This window comes from Lagenorhynchus albirostris, chromosome 14, assembly GCF_949774975.1.
Source record: "Lagenorhynchus albirostris chromosome 14, mLagAlb1.1, whole genome shotgun sequence".
NCBI classification, from domain to species: Eukaryota; Metazoa; Chordata; class Mammalia; order Artiodactyla; family Delphinidae; genus Lagenorhynchus; species Lagenorhynchus albirostris.
Window position 1 is genome coordinate 2,780,755 of NC_083108.1, and position 19,225 is coordinate 2,799,979.

The following is a 19,225-nucleotide window of genomic DNA, read 5'->3' on the forward strand; positions in this document are numbered from 1 at the left end:
TTTTTAAATTGCCAGACAGCAGAATCTTGTTCTGAAGTCTTTCCAGTGGGACCCCATCTTGATTCCGGACTTCATCTGCAGATACCCTGTGTCTGAATACCCCCGGCACCTTTATCAGGAAGTTAGGTGAAACGCACACCCTAAGCGGCTTGTAAACCACGCGCGGCTGGGACCACCGGAAGGATACCCGCCTGTGAATCTGGATTCCAGGCTTAGGGCTCAGGTGCCCGAGCCGGCTGAACATGCATTCCCGGCACGCTTGCACGTATGGATGCGTGCCTGTGTGTGTATCCGTGTGTGCGCGTAAACAGCTTCCCGTAACTGGATCTGCGGCAGCGCTAGTCCTTGGGAATAAGGGGCGACAACTAGCCGCTGGGATCGGGATTCAGTGCTATTAGGGGAAGAATTATCAGTGTCTGAGTCATCGCGAGCCTCCAGACTTTCCCCGCAGTGTGGCAGAACTTTGTGCTGATGAGACAATAGTGGAGCGTGTGCGTTTCCTACAGGGCAGACCATTCCGGGGCTGGGGGAAGCCTCGGGCCTGCGCCGGGCCGCTGGGGCCCGGTCCCCTCCCCGCGCCGCGCAACCCCCGGAGCCCGGCCGGCGCCGGGGTCCCCGCGGGGCGGGCGCGTCCGGGGCGCGCGCGGGCGGCGCGGGGAGGGGGCCGGGCGCGTGGTGGGCCCCGCGCGCCCTCGCGCGTCCCCCGCGCCCGGGCGCAGCTGGCGCGGTCGGTCTAGTGCAGCGCTCGGCTCCGCGCCTCGGGCGCTCGGCTTCACCTTCAGAGGCGCGGGGCGTGCGCGTCCTCCTCCCCGGGCCGCCCGCCTCCCCGCCAAGGTAGGGGCCGGGCTGTAGGCGCGGCGGGGCCCGCGGGAGGGCGGGGGTCGCTGGGACCAGGCCTCGACGTGTGGGGGACCCGGCGTGCGCCGCGGGGGTCGGGGCTCCGGGAAAGGACTCCGGGGCGCGGGGAGGGCGGTTCGCTTTCCCGGTGGCTAGTTGCTCCGCTCCGCAATTCCGGGAGAGGGAAGATGCAACTTGGGGCGGCCCAGCGAGCGCCCGGGAGGTGGCTTTTACCGCAGTGGAGGGGCGGGGTGGGAGCGCGGAGGAGGCTCCGGCTTTGTACACTTCGTCAAAGGCGACGCGGGAGGAGGGGAGCTCGGATGCGCTCTCCATCCATTAGGAGACAAAGAGCAAATTGCCTTACTTTAAAGTAAAACGCTCCGGCTAATGAAGGTGGGTGCTGGGGCCTCGGGGCCCGAGGAGCCGCTTCAGTTATTAAGGGTTTGGTGGATGGGGTCGATGCCAGTGGGCACCGAGCGCTGCTGCCTCGGGGACGTGCTTGCGGGGAGGGGCGTTGTTTCCCCCCTCCCCTGGCTGCGTGCCCATCAGCTGGGAGCGCATAAGTGACCCTAACATTAAAGAAGTGAGAGCCCGGAAGGGAAGTTAGGTCCGGAGTGGGGTTGGGGACGAGGGTTCTCGCAGTGACTGAGGCGGGGTGGGGAGACGGGGTCTGCGTGGCAGGGGCTCCTCGGAGATGCACCCAGCCTGGCGTGGCTGGGGGCGGAGGAGGTATTGATCGCGTTGTATACCCGCGTGTATACTAGAAAAGAATACTTGGGGTGTGTGTTTGGGGGTGGTGGTGGTGGTGGAGAAGCGCCTCGTCTGCCATTTCCAGGGGGAGCTAACCTACTGAAGTGTTAAGATCAGTATTTAGATCGAACCGCCTCGTCGAGTTTTAAAGAAACTTTGTATGAATAAGTTTGTTAAAAGACAGCCGAGTTGGGTATTTAAAACAGTGGTTCATGAAGGAAGGTTGGTGTGCGGTGACAATCACCCGTGGTGGGCTGGGGAGCCGGTGGAGCTTTGCTATTAGGGACCCGAGAGACCGAGCCTTGTATCCGAAAAATGTGGGTCTGTAAGTCAGCCTCGCTTATTATCAGCGTTAATAAGCTCCCCGCAGCAGACCGGGATGTGACCAGGGGCTTCTGGGGTTGGGTGTCTCTGTTTTACTCATTCCGCTGGGCTTACTGATAAAGAATTACTTGGTCTCCGGGTGTGCAAAGATCAACTTGCTCAGCCCTCTTTTAAAATATATTCATTCTGTGCCTTATTTAATCCAGATGCACAGAAAGCCATTTGCTGCTTCATTGTTGGTTTACATTTTTTGAAAAGGCGACTGGTGTAACCTGTGGAATTTGAAATGCAAATAAAAGCCTGTGGGAGTCGAGGCAGAACAAATCAGCGTTTATAAAGTGGAAAAGATTTAATGTCTTTGAGATCATTGCGGAGGAAAAAAACTGGAGAGGGGGAGTGATTTTTCAGGGAGTGAATTGTGACGTCAGGTCTTTTTGGAAAAGATGTTATTTTTAAGGTCTGAAACCCGGGTATGTAAAGTGCTTACAGGAAAAACAGATTACAAGATTAACATCTGTTAACATGATCGTTTATCTCCAGCCAAAAATAGGTCAGTTCTTTCTTAAGGAAACACGATTGCTGGCGCATGCTTAAATAATAAAATTAAAATAATGAGTTCATAAATTAGGACCAGTGTTTGTTCTAATCTGACCTGTGAAGAACATTTTTTAATTTCGAGATCAGTGAAAGGTCAGAGTCCCTTTTGGGTGTTGAGAACAGCTTCACCCTGCGTCCATCCCCTCCCGGATGACCCCCTCCTTTTCACCGCGCTCTCCCTGTCCTCCCCCACCCCGATTGCTAATTTCCCCTTTCATCCATTGAGGAAGTACAAAATATATTTAAACGGATATTGTCTGACGCCCCCCCCTCGTTAACGAAGGCAAACTCTCTCTCGGCGCAGATGGCTAACTTTCAGACCTCTGCTGTTGTTTTACCAATAAATGAAACGGTAGGGAAGGGGAAAAAAAGGAAACAGCCTTGCGAAGTCTCCCTGCCCCCTGGGTGTGAGTGACGGCTCTCCCGGCCAATCCGCAGCGGCTTTCTCCATCCCGGAGGTAATTTGGGGTGTGAGTGTGTACGCGCGCGCGCGTGCATGCGCCCATGTGTCTGCACACTGTTAAATCCGACCAGCCCCACGCGTCCTCAGGCTCCTGATTTGCACAGTTGAGAGCTGTAGACGTGGACACGCTTTTTTCTGAGTCTTTGAAGCTAGGTGGGCACGCGGCAGTCCAAATGGAGACCCTCCATCCTCCGAGTGTCCCCCCGTAAAGAATGGGCGTAAGAAGTGCTTTCGGATTCCAGTCGAAACCTGCAGACGGGGAAGAAAAGGAGTGATGCGATTGTGCTTCTCAGAGACTGGGGAATCGAAATGTGTGGTTCCTTCCGTCACGTTCCCACGCGGCAGGCGCGCCCTGCGCTCTTGGGGTCGGAGGGAGGGAGCCCACTCGCCGGGCGCTAAGCGTAGCCAGGTCGAGGATTGTTGAAACTGGTGTTAACTGTAAAAGTGAAGGGCAGCGTGGACCTTCCAACTTCACATTTTATTTTCTCACTGGCAGTTGATCCTTAGTCCATGGCAAAGGCTAGATAGAATGTGACCTGCTTATGGTCAGAGTTCTGCTGCCCACCCGACTTATGAATGCGAAGGGCTGGCCGTGGCTCCCGCGCACAATGGGCACATTCACGGGCGGAGCGCGTCACGGGCCGCCACACGTTTCCTACGGGTTTAACCCGGCACCAACTTCCCTAGGAATACTGGTAGTGTTGTGTGTGGACACATGCTACTAGCCATGTAGCATCTCTGTTCCGTATTGGAGTGGCTGTGCTGCTTCGCCCTGGGACGGATGGTAATGCTGCAGGGAACGGGTTAAGGACCCACATGTGTCCCCTGCTTCCCCGAGACCCCTGGGAGGCACCCTGCTACCCGACCTGGTCCACGCACGGTGTGTCCGGCTGCAGAGCCGCGCGGAGGTCTGCCGGAGGGTCCACGGGCGACCCCGGGCGACCTTCGTCCTCTCCCATCAAGATCCTAACTCGGTTACAAGGTGGTGTCCAGAGCCCCGCGCCTCCCGCCCGGGCCATTTCCGCCCCCTAAATCCGAGTACGACTCGATTCTCTTCCCCCCGCCCCCCAATCTCTGTGAGCTCGCGGATTGAGGAATGGGCAGAAGGGGGAGGCGTCGCTAGATTAAATCATTCCTATTTCTGTTTCTCCCGCTGGTGCGGCGCTGGGCCTGGGGCGCCTGGGGAGGCGGGGGCCCGGCGGGGGCGGTGGCATTTACCTGCCCGCCCCGGGGGCGGTGGCCTCTCGCGGCCCGGCTAACTGGGGGAGGGCCGTGGGCGGGGCGGGCGGGGCGGGGAGGTGGGGGAGGGCCCGGCCCGCCCCCTCCCCCCGGCGCCCGCCCCCCGCCCCCGTCATGTGGAGCGGACGTCACACGCCTGCACTGTAACCCAAGAAGTGAAAGAGACGGGGACCCACGGCCCAACTTCGCAACCGTAACAAAGGCGGGGGTCCGTGCGGGCCGGAGAGGGTCTAACTGGGGAGGGATCGGGCCGGCGGGAGGGGGCGGGGATGAGGTTGGGGGTGGGGAGTGCAGGGCCCGGGGCTGCTCTGGGGCGGGAGACTGGGGGGCCCGGCCGGGGGGTGAGGGCCTGGTCTGGGGCGGGGTCGGCGCGGGGCGGGGGAGTGCGGGCCGGGCCGGGCCGGGCCGGGCCGGGGCGGGGGGCGGGCTGCGCTGGGCCCCGGCTGGGGCGGGGGTGTGCGCGGCGGCGCGGACCGCGCTCCGGGGGCCGAGGCGCGGCGGAGGCCAGGTAATTGGTTTCTATTTTAAACTTCACTTTGTCCTGGCGGAGGTGGGGCGGTGGGAGAGGCGTGGCCCCCGGGCGATTACATAAGTGTTCATACCTGACCTGGTGCCGGGCCGCGGGCAGCGCGCGGATTTGTGCGCGAGGGGCTGGTGGGCACCGGGCCCGGGCGTCCCCGTGTGGGGCGTCCGCGCGTGGAGTTGCTGCGTCCTGCTCGTGGGACCTGGTGCGTGTCGGCCGTGGGGACCCCGCGTGCCCTCTGGGCTGCGGCTGGAAGCCCCGGGGTGTCCGTGGTTGGGGGCCAGGCCTGCCGGCGGGGTCCACCGCGTAACAAAGGGCAGGGCTGCGGGACCCTGGGCCGCGCACCGCGCCGACCTAACGGCAGGTCACAAAAGTCTTCATTAAACGTGCAACAGACCTGCATTTCCCCCATGAACCTGCCCGTAGGTCTCCAGCCTTGATTAAAGATGACTTAAACACTGAGGTGCTCCCACCCCGTGGCGGTGTGATAAATACCATTAAAGGTCTGACCGGAGGAGAAGCAAGGGTGGTTATTCCCCCAACAGGATCTTCGCCAGATTATTTTTCGTGCCTTCCTGTTAGTATGATCGGAGTATTTTGGTTTAGGAATGTAAGTGCTACTTTAAGGAACTAGGCATGCATGCTATTCGGTAGGATCTTTCTACTGCCGCGCAAAAAAAAAGAGCTCGTTTTATCATTTGTTTGTTCCTCCTTCATTTTCTCTTGCATTCTTTGATTGTGGCGTCAAAATAGCTGTGTTATTTATATTGACACAGACTGGCCGGAATTAACTATCCCACATACCACTGCCGCGCAGTTTCCCCGCCTGTGTGCGAAACTGGAGGGTGCGGAGCTGGCCGGCCGTGCCTGGGTCTGGGAGTTCGGGTCCTGGAGAAGGACAGAGAGTTTCACGAGAGCAATTCCCATGCCGTCTTGAATGGACCCTGGGAGACCCTGAGCTCTGAGCGAGACTCCAGTATTTTGGTAATGGAATTAGAATTTTGATGTGTTAAGATACAAATATATTATGTCTGGTATTTTTCTTAGTTCATTAGTAAGGCTTTATTTTGTTAAATTTGGTAATTTGAATAAAATGAAACGTTTAGAGCACATTAACATTCTAAAAAAATAACAAGCCCCAGGGATGCGCCAGAAAGCTCACTGAGAAGAATGCGAACGTCTGTAAAATGAAACAGAACAGCCAAGGAGCATAGTTGGTAGGCGCAGGATTCAACAGTGGAAAAAGAGAGAGGAGTTTTGCTTCGTTTCATTTCCGAAAGCTTTTGTTGTCAGCGTAATCTTTCCAAATGGCTTAGTATACTGAAACTTGCTCCATCAAGGACTTTTAACTTTTGGACGTGTAACTGATACTAGTCAGTGATGATTTGAGAATAGTTTTCATCACTGGTCTTAATCCCATTGTTATTTGTAGAGGACCTTGAAAGTTGACTGACTCATTTAGAGACTAAAGTTTCCTTGGGGCTCCGAAGTCCCCACATTTCTAACTTGGTGAGACATCTCAGAGACCAAGGCAGAGTGAATAGAATGGGAGATGTCTGTGAAAACAGGTCGATGCTGAAATCACCTTGTCTCCACTTCCGTGAATTAAACTTTAACTTCATTTACCTTACTTGCTCCTACGTGGAGATATTTGAGTCTTACAGGTGGAGCGTTCAATGGGGAGATTAAGTTTAGCAACAATTATGTGAAAAAGAAAAGGAGACTTCTTTAAAGAAGAACTCAAAGTGGGGTCAACTCGAACAGATGGTTTTCAGCGTTACTAAACTGGGAAAAATGATAATGTGACCTAGGAATTTAAGTAGAGTTTAGTCATGGATAGTTCTTGAAAAACCAGTGCTCAGTTTATGGGGTTGCTGTGGAGTTTTATTTATTCCTTTTCCAGGATACGTGTTGGTCTTATTCATAATTTACCAGAAGGACTCTTATAAAGAATTTTGTGGGAGTGGCTCTAAGTCTGGCTGGAGATTGTGTTTAGAGTTTCAGCTGCATTATACCTTAATGGCATAGAAATAGGAAACTGAAATAGAAGCTGGCTCTGTTCAGCGGGAAGGAGCTTGTCCAGACGTGTGTACTTTCCTTTCATAATATATTTGTTTGCAGTGTGCAAGAGACTGCACTCTTTTGGTTTTTATTCCGTGTTCGGCATTGCTTTCAGTTATAGCATTAAAAGTGGTATTTTGCTTATAATGTAGCTAGATTTCCAACTGAATAAAGCAACTCTGTTGTGCAGGAGACAAATAACTTTTTCATTGGCGTTTGATGGCCAAATTTAGCTGGAGACAGCTAACCTTTCTCGGTGATAAGGCATAGATTTCAGCTGAAGGCATAGAGCTAATGGTAGAAAGCAGAAGAAAGTGCAATGTATTTGATCAGATATCTGCAGTTATAAATATTTGAACGTAACGTTCCTTCTTCAAAAGCAGACATCTTACATGCTGTAAATGTTTATACCTTTTAGCACTTGGATGGACTTATTCTGACACAGTCAATTCTTTCAAAAAATGCATCTCTTTGCTGCCCTAACCCCTCCCCCTCAAAAGCTCTAGAGGCTGTGGGGCAAGTTCTATTAACTGTCTTCTTGCTGGACGCCGTCCCGAGGACCCTAGTGGGCCTGTGCGCGGCATCGCCCTGGCCGCGCTGCCTGTGCCGCGCTGCCTGTGCGCGGCATCGCCCTGGCCGCGCTGCCTGTGCCGCGCTGCCTGTGCGCGGCATCGCCCTGGCCGCGCTGCCTGTGCCCCGCTGCCTGTGCCCCGGCAGAACTGGCACCCAGCACGTGGACCTGCCTTGGCTTGCTTAGCACTGGGCGCCTTTGATCTTTTCTTCCGGAATTATTAATGTCTAAACAGGAAGAATTCATTGCATCACTGTCTTTAGCTCCCAGACCCTTATGCTCTTGGTAGGAAGCCTCATCTCATTTGGATTTTGCATTTTTCAATGAATAGCGCCGTGTCAGGAGTGGATTTGTTCTGAGGTCTGATCAGGTGGTGTTTGGAATACATCTCCATGTGTGGTGGTGTAGAGGCAGGCTAGCGGGATGGAGCTGCGAGAAGGCAGATGTGAATGTGGAGTGTGGGTGTGCATCCCTGGGCTGCCATTCTGTCTGCTCTGGAGTTTGGGTACCAGCAATTTTTCGACTCTTGTTCTGCGCTGGGCTTGGTGCTAACTGGCGGCATGAGTCACACAGGTGACGGTGGCTCTCTTCTCCTTCCTGTCTTCTCCTTGGGGATGTCACCCCCAACCTTTTCCGTCTGATGACCAGCAGTATGTTGGCAGCAGCCTGTTAGGGTTTGAATGTGCCTTGGGACCACAAGAGTGACAGCATTTTTTAGATTCATGCCTTCGCTGCCATCCTCTCTGGACCCAGGAACAAGTGAATTGTGTGTGTGGGGGGCGGTGGGGAGGTGGGACATTTCTCTTTGATGGAGGGGTGACCTCTGCCCTGAGGGAGCTGAGACCCCCGCCCTACCTCTCTCACCAGAGGGGGAAGTGACTTATGGGAGGGCATATCCTCTTCATCCTCTGACTCTAGCTATGAATACCTTACAGTTTTCAGAAATTTCGACAAATTGTCACGAGCCCATTCTAAGAAAGGGGTCACATCAAATGTTTCTTTAAGAAGAATTTCTTAATACAACAACCTTATGGGAAAAATAAAGAAAAACTTTCACTATAAGTTTAAAATGTCTCATCCAGTTCTTTTAAAAGCATCTTTATTTTAAAATTAATTTTCTTCAAGAGAGGACTGTTTGAGAGTTATGACTTAAATAGTCGTAGGGAGGATACATATATAGGCACTGTAAATGCATTGCTTGTATTTGAAATTTACACTATCTGCTAAGGTATATCAAGTATATTTCAGACTGACTGGTAACAATTAGCAGTTGCAACTGTCTGTTTTGTGTATTCTTTATCCCTTGCGTCTGGCTACATGTGATTTGAACAGCTGAAGCTTTTGTTTCCAAAGCTAGTGCTGGTTGGAATATTTATGTCCGGAATGAAATGTTTTCCAGTAGCATACATCGGAATCTTAACGAAGTATAATTCTGTGGCTTTCAATATCCCTTAAAAGTAGTTTCCCGAAAAACAGTTGGCATGTAGTCTTCAGTGCCAATGGTACTGAAAGTTACAAAGCGGAAATCATTAGAAACGCAACTATTTTTAGAACCCAAACATGTAAATATGTGTAAAATGATGAGTAAAACACCACACCGGTGAGTCGAAAAGATAAACTTAAAAAGCAGCTCCCTTGGGTTTAGATACGTTTTGCAAATATATTTCAAATATACGTTTTACAAACATATTTTACAAGTGTATTTCAACTATGTGTTCATTCGGTAGATTTTCTTTCTTCTTCTTTCTGTTCTTTTGTTGTTGTTGATGATGCTTTGCTGTCAGGAATGTAATCAAGTCATCGCATTCCAAAACCTGACTTTAAGAGACATGTATTGTATGTGATCGTGAGGTTCAGACACCTCCTCAATGGAGTGTTGAAAGTCAGTTGAGATATTAATGTATTTTATTTTCAAGACTGAAGTAAGCTGGTGTTTTATTCCTTCAGAAGCAGGTAGGCTTGTCTCTCACCGTTTCTGGCACCCGGAGGACCGCTGTTGTCAGCTCAGCCCTCGGGTGCAGCTGTCTTGTTACTTCTTGCTCATTTAGGGTATAGGGAGCTAGGCTAACTTGTGGTGTTAGCTTTCAGGATGTAGTTGAAGGGAGACTCTGAAAAACTGAGGTTCTCTGGTAAAACTCTAGTTTTTTTCTTAGGCTCTAAGAATTAAAGAAAAAGCTTTTTTCGGCATTATTTGGTCTCACTTGAAAAACCCTCCCCTCTTCACCTCCTCCCCTGTGAAAAGAAAGGATATTTGTTTAGGAATTTTTGTCCTTTGTCTCAGAAAAGGGCAGCATGCGCCTGTGTTTGCCATATGGCACTGTTTAACCTATGTTGCTCGGGCTGACTTGGGCTGCATGAGGTACTGATTCATTTCAGCATTCCAGAATGTTCTTCGAAAGTGAGGGCAGTGAAGGATGCAACCAGAGATGTGCCGAGAGGCTGTTCCTGTCTCTAGCAGCTTCTCATTCTGTTGATATTTGAGGGCTGTGAGCAAGTGTCACTTTTTTTTCCTGAAATAATTTTTGTGGAAAAGAGTTTGACATTAAATGTTGGCTGACTGTGTTGGTTCAGGAAGACACACAGCCCGAAGTGAGCAGTTAAAACTTCTGCTGGTTGTAAATAGGCAGAAAGTTGGGCTAGTGAGACAGGACTTTCACTGTTTCGTTCCTGATTATTCTGGTGACTTTAACCTAGAGCTAAAAAAAAAAATGTGTTTTTTTTTTTTTCCCCTTAAAGAATTAGCTATTCTTTTTTAAATGGATGGATGAACCAATGGACAGATGGGTGATCCTGTTCTATAATTTAAACTTTTGTGGTGCTGGTCTGGGATTATCTAGATGTTTTCACCTTGTTTAGTTTACATGTGTTATTTCGAATTTTCAGATAGATGTGGATTTAATCACAAGGGTAGCTCCTCTGCTAGATGCCACGTCTCAGGAAGCTGTGGACGTGGAGAATCACGATTTCTGCCTCCATTTTTAAGGTCCCGTATGGCTGTCGAGTTGCCCACCAAAGCTCACGTGTGTCCAGATAGTCTCCTGCTGAATCTGTCTCATTCGTTTTAACCATACTGTGTTTCCTGTTTTAAGGAGAGGAGTAAACACATTTATACTCATTCATGTGTGTTGCCTGTAAAGCGTATGTGGGCATATGTGGATGGGAAGGTACCTCTCAGAGAATCTGAGTGAAGGCTGCTTTGGGTGACGTCATGTATATTGACACCGTCAGTGACCCGGGGCGATTTTTGTGCCGGTTGGAGAAAATCATTCACATTGATAACCATAGTCCCACCAGATGGAGATGCATCATACCAGAGCTTTCTGTGTCTTTAGCATGACCGTTAGCAAAACGGTGATAATTTGTTCCTTTGAGTAACACCATGCGTAATTTAAATTAGTGTTACTGTGATGACCCAGCCACGTGCTCAGATGGCCTCCTTAGTTCAGACGTGGCTTTTTACGTTTTAAAACAAGAGGCAAGGACGATGATCTCATTTCTAAAACCAACTTGAAAAACACAACTATGAGTAAATAACTGAATTCCTGATGTAAGAATGCTTGCCATAGCAACGTAAACTTGGGACAGTTCTGCAGAGTCATGGGATTAGTGGTTTAGTGGTAGGATTAAAATTGGCCTCAGTAAATTACCCTGGTGACAGAAAAGCAGAATCTGTTCAGGGTTTTTACAGGAAGATTGGCTTATCAGTTATTTTCTAGGTTGATGAAAGATGATGGGCTGCTTAAAATTTGAACTTTACAAAGGAAGGTTAATTTTCCTAATAGCTACACATTTTCAAGTATCTGTAGGGATTGGTTAAAAAAAGAGGTTACAGCAGTTAGAATTTGGGATTTTTTGTGCGTGTGGGCGTCCATTGACCATCCGTGTTCATTTAGCTACAGACGTTCAGAGGGCGGTTGAGAGTATGCATTTCAGCCAGCGGTTAAATTAGGTCTTTCCAGTGTCCATGGAAATAGTAGACTATTCTGGAAAGTGCATTAGATCTTTGGGGCCACAAAGGCACCATTTAGACGCTTACTGAGCTGTACCTTCGTGGCCCGAGCAGGTTACGGGGGTGCATCGCTCCAGAGTAGGGTTTTCATGTCTGTCGGGAGTTTTCAATTGATACTACAGGATGACCATGAAGGGAAAAATTCACTTTGCTGGTTATTTACCTTTCTTTGTACGTTTATGTTATTTCTGTTTGGACTTGTTTAAAAAGGCTCATACTGAGAATTATATGTGTGTTATTTGCAGCTGACTTAGAGATGATTTGGGGGTGAATCTGGGCATTTTACAGCTACTGAACGGCAGAAGGACTTAGTGATTCGCTGAGGCCACAGTGATGGAGCTGAGCTCAAACCCAGGTTTCCTGAGTCACAGTCTGGTCTCTTCCTGGTACCCCGTGCTGAGCGCACAGAAGAAAGTGCGGTCGCAGTCTGAGGTCAAGAGGACCTTGTTGAGAAGGTGCAGGGCTGATGGAGCTCTGCGAATGTAGACCCAGCAAAGTGGTGGGTTATTTAGGACAGGAGGGAGAGGGCTCCACTTCAGTTTCACTTTCTGATGCTTAAATCTGTCTCCAGAGAGAAGAAAAAATGTTGACTAAATTTTTGCAGCTCTCCATGGGGATATCGTGTTAGTGGGAGAACTGGATAAACCGTCCTACTTCAAGGCCACCCAGCATCACCGAACTCAGACTGGGAGGAAACGGGGAAGCCCCGTCGTCACCCAAGACCTGGCAGCTGTGGGCACCCGTTCCCAGCTCAGCACGGGGCCCAGGTACAGATTTTCTTGGGAAACCCAATGGTAACACCCTACTCTCATCACTTTTTATAAGAGAGTAAATATAGAAAGCAAATCACCAGCAGGGGATAGAAAGTCCTAGAAGAAAAGAGCCAGCAAAGCATGCAGGGAAAGGGGTCCTCGAGGACCAGCGGTGGCTGAGATAGACCCGCAGTCTCTGGTGGGCCTCCTGTCTGAGGCCGCGGCAGAGGTGAAGCGCACGCTGGTGCAGAGCAGGGCACGTGCAGGGCCAGGCTCTCATCGCGATGGAGTGGGTGACTGCCGGGTGGGCTGGGGAGAGCCACAGGGGAGACCAGAGCAGGTGGGCACCTTCCCTTGTGCACATCTTTGGTGCAGGTGGACAAGATGGCAAGGAAGAGGAAGACAGGTGGGGGAGAGGGGCAAGCCGACCTCGGTGAGACCACACTTCCCTTTTCCCTGTTGGCGATGGCAGCTCAGACAGGTGGCCACGGCACCCATGGGACGGGCTGGCGGGGTCTTGCTCTGCTCCTGGATGCTGTATAGGGGATCCGTTCCCTCTGCCTGCTCCGGCAAATTTGGGAGCTGGGCCAGGGTGCAGTGAATTTGTCTTCATCATGCAAGAGCCGCTTAGAAAACCTGTCTCCTTTGCGTTCTCCACGTGGGCAAACATAGCCAACATTCTAGGTTTTCTCTTAAGGGGAAAAATCAGTAAACTGAGACCCAGATTTTGCATTCTGTTTTCCGTTCTCTGAAGAAGTTAGTGCTGAGTACTTCTTCATTATCTTCCTGACACTATGCCCTAGGTAGTTTGCCACCTTTCTAGACATTTCTCAAAATACGTAACGGCCCATGTAAACTTGGATTGTAGAGGTTTATTTAATCGGTGTATGGACATCACCCTCCTTCTGTGAGGATATTGGCAGAGGCATGTGGAGAATCTGGTGATTGAAATCCTGTTATTCGTCTGTTGGTAGGAAGAGTTTGCTTGTTTATCCCCATTCCATAAAGGGTGTGAGGTACACACTTGAGGTCTACATTAAATACAGAGTAAAACTTAAATAAAAGTCAAGAACAAGGAAATGGGATCATAGGTCCTCACAAGGGGAAAATAGGGTTCCATATCCAGATCGTTGTGTTCCCTCCGGTGGGTATGCTTGGACCAAAATTTATAATCTGAGCTTTCTGGTCACTAAAACAAGAGTGAAACAGGGCCATTTACATGTCGAATTGACAATACAGGCAAAACTCACCGGTTCTGTGAAAGAGAAGCCTTTTCTAGCCTGGAACCCTAAAGGAGACTGCTCACGTTGATTTGTGTGTGGACCTCGTTCACAGGCCACGTGTTTTCATGTGGACGGTCTTCAGTGATGCTCTTAGGGTGGGTCTGCGGTGGCTTTCCAAAGGTGGTTCCTTGGAGCTGCCCTGGTACAAGGAGCCGAGGGCATCAGAACACAGGACCCTGCACTGAGAGCTATTTTTTGAATCACCTTGACAATATGATCCCAGGTATTGAGCATTAACAGTTTCTCGCTGTATTAGAAATTGAAGTTTTACTACCAAGGACTTATAGACGTGAATCAAATTGGGCAAATGCCTGAAAAACCAGCCCCCCCCCCCAAATAAATAGCTCATAAATGCTCTACCAAGGTTCATTTCCTTTCCACAAACATCCATCTCACACCCGCTGTGAGCAAGGCTCCCACATTCTGTGTGTATTTTGTTTAGTATTCATAACAGTTAGGAAGTCATTCTGGTCCCCTTCCCCCCACTTCCTTAACCACTGAGACTCTCGCGGGTAAGGAACTGGGGTTATCTGAGCAGAGCATCTTCTGGGCAGTCACCTTGAGTTTGACCTTCCTCATGCTCCTTGAAGCCTAGAGACTTTGAGTCTTGGTCTGCGCCCTCCGGAGTTGTGTCACTGTGGAGATCATGTCGTGGAAGGCCAGTGTTCCTCTTCCCGGCCCCTCCCCCTTTCTAGGTGGCCGGGATTACTGATGGATCCCCAGGAGGAGCTGGGAGCCAGTGTCAAGGGTGCCCTGAGCTGGGGCCGGCCACCTGAGCGTGTGGGCCCCCGCTCAGCACATGGCCATGTCTGCTGTGAAGGTGAGCGGAGGCTTCGAGTAATCAATCCATCAAGAAAGAGAGTGGGGCTTCCCTGGTGGCGCAGTGGTTGAGAGTCCGCCTGCCAGTGCAGGGGACACGGGTTCGTGCCCCGGTCCGGGAAGATCCCACATGCCGCGGAGCGGCTGGGCCCGTGAGCCATGGCCGCTGAGCCTGCGCGTCTGGAGCCTGTGCTCCGCAACGGGAGAGGCCGCAGCAGTGAGAGGCCCGCGTACCGCAAAAATAAAAAATAAAAAAAAAAGGAAGAGGGTGTTCTGGGGATTTGAAGCAGGGAAACTCCTGCATCAGCATCCAGCCGTCCAGCCAGCTAGCGGGGCTTGGCCCACCTCAGCTGCCTTCTCTCCTGGTCGGCTTAGCGAGCCTGCACCAGAGCCCAGAGGGGCCTGAGCTTGGGAAACAGGGGTCTGTATTTGCAAATCTCTAGGGCAGGCGTCGGCAGCCTTTTTCTTCCTCCCTCCTTTCCTCCCTCCCTCCCTTCCTTCCTTTCTTTCTTTTTTAAAATTTTTATTAGAGTATAGTTGATGTACAATGTTGTGTTAGTTTCAGGTGTATAGCAGAGTGAATCAGTTATACATATATATATATATATCCACTCTTTTTTCTTTTTTTAGCTTCTTTTCCCGTATAGACCACTACAGAGTATTGAGTAGAGTTCCCTGTGCTGTACAGCAGGTTCTTATTAGTTATCTATTTTCTACATGGTAGTGTGTATATGTCAGTCCCAATCTCCCAATTTATCCCTCCCCACTGGCAGCCTTTTTTTTGTAAAGGGCCAGATAATAAATATTTTGGGCTCTGTGGGCCAGAACTTCTTGTTAGAGCTAATTCACTCTGCCTTGTAGCAGTTATAGAAGCAGCCACAGACAGCACGTCAGTGAGGAAACAAGCTTTCTTTGTGGACACCGAAACTTGAATTTCATGTCATTTCATGTGTCGCAAAATACTGTTCTCCCTTTGATTCTTTTCCAGCTACTTAAGAAAGTAAAAACCATCCTCAGCTCACCAGCCACACAAAACAGGTGGCGGGCAGGCTGGCTTTGGCCTTGGGGCCGCCGTAGGCTGACCAGCACGTGAAGATAGTGCTGCCTGGTAGATAGAATGCTGCTGTCGTTTGCAATTTTCCAGTTACCCCATGGAAAATGGTTAAAGAAGTGGGTAAAATGAGTAATGTGTTTTATTTAACCCAGTAGGTCCAAAATGTTCCTTGAACACGTAGATGACATAAAAGTTACTGCTGAGTTAGTCTTCGCTCTTTATTTCACACTAAGCTTCGGACATCTGGCGTGGATCTTACACTAGGGCTCAGCCCGATGTGGACTCGCCCCTTCAGCCCCCGTGGAGATGCGCGGCTGCGGGGCTGGAGGTGCTGCCCGTGCAGGCGCCCCTGCCGTCAGCCAGGGCCTGCTGCTGAGGTCCACGAGGAACCTCCACTCCTCCAGTTCAGCTGTTTGTAGACAAGGACTCTAAGGGGAGATACGATACTTTGGAAATATCTCAGTCGAATCCGAGCAGCTTAATTAAGGGAGAAAAGTTCTTTTTTACCACTCTCAAGCCAGGAGCCGGGGTCGGGGGGCGCTGGGCGCTGAAGGGAGGCTGGGGCCTGACGCCGCATTGTGTCTGTCCCTTGGCGAGTCCCTGGTAAATTGGCCCAGCACGCTGGGAATCAGGAGCCTTCCTGTCTCCCTGTTCCCTGCTGCCGAGCCCCGCCTCTGCTGTAGCATCCAGAAACTCAGAAGTGTTAATCCCGGCTTGCAGGTGTGTGGGAAGGAATTGTAGTAAGAGGCAGCCTCTGGCTTCCAATCCAACATCCAGTCGTGGTGCCTTTTGGCCAGTTCTGGAGCCGGTATGCCTTTAATTGTTCATCTGTGAAATGGGGTGAGATGCTGGCCTCCTCCGAGGGCCAGTTAAAGGACGATGTGCCTTGTACCCGAAAGAAAGGGAGCGGAAAGCAGACTAAATTACAGATGAAGGTCACTTACCCGAGAATTTCAGAACACAGAAGGATGGTTCCAGTGTATTCTCTGTCACATCTAGTGGTAATATGTAAACGTATAAACTTTACATCCAGCATAAAAAAGCATTTGGTTCTTCCTACTTTTTGCACATTAAAAAAAAAATCACCTGTTTATGTTACAAAGGAGGTGAGAATTGTGGTCTCATTCAATTAGATCGATGTACCTTATATGGAGCATATTAAACCTTAAACCTGTTTTATCCTCATTTGCCACCTTTTTGCTTTGTTAGCCTCACAATATAAAAAGCAACTTTATAAAATAGAGAAACTGTTAACTTCGCTTGGGGGCTTAAAGTGTATCTGGAGTGAAAACCCTGGGCAGAGTTCATTGATTATTTTGTACATCGTTGTTGCAATGATGGTAGGACACCAACAAAATGCTCTTTGTTGGAGGAACAGAATATTTTCCTGAGATTATGCTTTTGCAGGGCCTCTCCCTGCATTCTTCATGGATGAACTCGTGCCGATCTCATTTCTGCTCCCAGGTCCTGGGGATGTGAAATACGGTTGTTGGATGAGAGCTCAGTACACTTTGAGCTGTGTATCAAAGCTCGTGAAAGTGCTGGCGTAGGGGGTTTTCACTTAGGAGGGCCGTGTGGATGGAAAGGCCAAACTTCTTTTCCTCAAAATGGATCTGGAACCAGCGTGTTTCATCAGTCTTTTTAAAGTAGGTCATTTCCATGTAATACTATTAATAATAAGAAAAATGAAGATTCTTTCCCCCCAAATGGGTAACAATAATGTTCAGAAAAGGTGTTTCTCAGAGGGAAGAATAAAGTAAGTAACTCAAAGCAAATGATCTCCTTTAAAAGATGCTTCTGGGCTTCCCTGGTGGCGCAGTGGTTGGGAGTCCACCTGCCGATGCGGGGGACGCGGGTTCGTGCCCCGGTCCGGGAAGATCCCACATGCCGCGGAGCGGCTGGGCCCGTGAGCCATGGCCGCTGAGCCTGCGCGTCCGGAGCCTGTGCTCCGCAACGGTAGGGGCCACAGCAATGAGAGGCCCGCGTACCGCAAAAAAAAAAAAAAAGATGCTTCTTTCAAGGAGCTGAGGGTTAAATACAGTGTCATGAATTTGTGTTCCTTCATGTCAGCAGTATTTTTGACTATGATTTGTATATTATTCATGTGCTGTTAGGTCCTGCCCTGGAGGACTTTACAGTGGGCCATTTTGTGAGTGTTGCAGAGTACGCTTGGGGATGGTTTGCCAGCCAGCTGGAAGGGGATTTCTAGGTATAAAATTGCAAGGGAGTCACATTGTGTTGGGATATTTATTACCTGCCACAGGTAGGCACAAAACCCTGCCGTTTTAGAAGACGGCGCAAAGCTAGTCTGTATCCCCATGTGTCTCAAGACTGCTGTTCCGTGTGGTTATTAAGTTTTGTCACGTTTTGAGGGTGAGACCTGGTGGAATTGCTTCCTCATCCTGGGGCTGGCCCTGTTCTTTGCCACGATGCTGCGGTTTACCTGCTATTCCTGCCTGTAAATCCAGGTTCAGGTCAGCAAGTTTTCTATTTAGAGTGAAGGTCACGTTCCATATCTTGCCCTATCCATCACTGAAATGCTTCTTTGGATAGTTAAATGGTGTTGAGACAGGCTAGAATTCTGTTTACTCTCTTGCTTGTGGACTCGTAGTATCAGTGTTCAGGAAACTTACCGGACTTAAAAAAAAAAAAAGAAGATCGACTAGCGTTCAGGTAGGATAACAAAGTCCAGATCGACATTGTTCAGCTCTGATAAAAAGCACTGTTTCTCTTTTTCTGTTTCACTGGCCCAACAGAACAGTGCTTTGGAGACGTGTGCACGTTTAGGCAAAGGGATGCTTCCACTCCAAGGAGAAGTGAGAACTTCTTAGGGTCACCGTTCTTTAGTGTGTGGGCCTGACATTCTTCGCAGAGTTTTCTAAATTCACATGCATCTCGAGTTGGATTTCATAAGTTGGCTCTTATCTAGGGAATGATTGAAGGCCCCAGAGCCAGTCACCCCAAGTTGGCCGTACAGCTGGGGCACTCAAGAGCTTAGGCAGTTTCTACCCAGGCACGTGACATTTATGGGTATTCATCTGCCTGGGGATCTGCTAGTCAGATGGACTTCAGTATGACAATAAATGCAAGTGTTCTGATTAAAGCATCCCTTTCTTAGACAAACCATGGCTGGGTTTGGAGGTTAGTGGGAAACAGACACAGGACTGCAGGCTTACATTGAATCACTCAGGGCAGAATTTCTTTCCTGTTCACTTGCAAGTCACTTTGTTTAATTCACTTTAAGATGTCTGAAGTTGGAACTACGAATATGAGCTCTGTCTTATTTTTTTTTAATAAATTTATTTATTTATTTTTGGCTGTGTTGGGTCTTGGTTGCTGCGTGAGGGCTTTCTCTACCTGCGGCGAGCGGGGGCTACTCTTCGTTGAGGTGCGTGGGCTTCTCATTGAGGTGGTTTCTCTTGTTGCGGAGCACAGGCTCTAGGCACACGGGCTTCAGTAGTTGTGGTTCTCGGGCTCAGTAGCTGTGGCTCGCGGGTTTAGTAGGTGTGGTGCACAGGCTTAGTTGCTCCGTGGCATGTGGGATCTTCCCGGACCAGGGCTCGAACCCGTGTCCCCTGCATTGGCAGGAGGATTCTTCACCACTGCGCCACCAGGGAAGCCCTGTCCTATTTTTAACTGAGAGGAATTGTAGCAGCTGAGCACAAGTGGGGTTCCTTTCCCGTTACCCCTTAACTTTGTTTCTTGTGTACCATCCCATTTGCTGGAAGGGAGTTGATCTGAATGTCATTATTCCAGGGAATTAATATGAAGCTATACATTTAAATTATTGAACCAGAATTAAATGTGGACAGCTGGGACCCGAGGTCCTATACTGTATTTCTCTTGCATAAGGGGGTAAAGACACACAGTACTTCACTTTGAAGACATAGAGATTTTCAGAAATAAATTATGTAGAAGTTCACAAAATGCTACGAAGACACAG

General features: G+C 49.9%; 1 protein-coding gene across 1 annotated transcript in view; it reads left to right on the forward strand.

The window, feature by feature from the left end:
* The first annotated feature begins 773 nt into the window (after positions 1 to 773).
* ZNF516 (zinc finger protein 516) overlaps positions 774 to 19,225 on the forward strand; it is a 113,982-nt gene continuing 95,530 nt past the window's right edge. Inside the window, exon 1 of the mRNA XM_060121446.1 lies at positions 774 to 834. The gene's annotated coding sequence lies outside the window, so the exon portion shown is untranslated. The remainder of the gene's footprint in view (positions 835 to 19,225) is intronic.